This window comes from Penaeus japonicus, unplaced genomic scaffold, assembly GCF_977035675.1.
Source record: "Penaeus japonicus unplaced genomic scaffold, GWHDUDI00000001_assembly GWHDUDI00000008, whole genome shotgun sequence".
In the NCBI taxonomy this organism is placed as follows: domain Eukaryota; kingdom Metazoa; phylum Arthropoda; class Malacostraca; order Decapoda; family Penaeidae; genus Penaeus; species Penaeus japonicus.
The window spans coordinates 35,268,745-35,269,469 of record NW_028234410.1 but is presented as its reverse complement, the minus strand read 5'-3'; the positions used below and the strand labels follow the sequence as shown (position 1 = coordinate 35,269,469).

The 725-nt window shown below is 26.1% G+C and overlaps 1 protein-coding gene across 5 annotated transcripts in view; it reads right to left on the bottom strand.

Annotated features, from left to right (window-relative positions):
- Positions 1–401: 401 nt before the first annotated feature.
- Positions 402–725, bottom strand: part of LOC122255536 (uncharacterized) — a 2,690-nt gene continuing 2,366 nt past the window's right edge. For all 5 annotated transcript variants that reach the window (XR_006223469.2, XR_006223468.2, XR_015191231.1 and 2 more), the window contains exon 3: positions 402–725. This exon is cut by the window's right edge and continues 326 nt beyond it. The gene's annotated coding sequence lies outside the window, so the exon portion shown is untranslated.

Here is a 725-nt window from a genome sequence, read left to right as displayed (position 1 = left end):
TATATATATATATATATATATATATATATATATATATATTATATATATATATATATATATAATATACATATACATACATATACATATATATTATATATATATATATATATATATTATATATATATATATATATATATATATATATATATATATCCAAGAAAATCTCTTGAGCAATATAATTAAAAGGAAATTTACAAGACTCGAGAGTTCACACTAATAAGTCAGGGTGATTCTTGGGCTTGTTTCTCTTTGCGTATCTGAGAATTTCTTGGCCGAATTATATGCAAATCACTGGCTCTCATTACCATATCCATTGTACTGACCGACAGGCTGGTGTCTGGAAGGTGTTTGTGACGTTTTATTGAGTAGGAATTAGGAATCATGAATTAAGATCACTGTCATTTTGTAACAGTACATAATTATTTTACTGGTCGTTCCAAAAAGCCGAAATATTTCATCCACACAATTTCGGCAAAATTGGCATCATTATAAATGCCAAAAAAAACAAGAAAAATCCTTATATATATATATATGCATGCATAGTATATTTGTAAATAGTATATTTGCTGTTTTTCAAAACTATAGTACTACATAAAAAAAAATTTTGCATGACACGAATTTTGGTCAATTCCTTAACTTTGGGTGAATTCTCTCTGTTGCATTCTGTATCATAGTGTTTTAATTTTGATTGGTTGAATATCAGCTGTAAATGTAAGGAATTACAG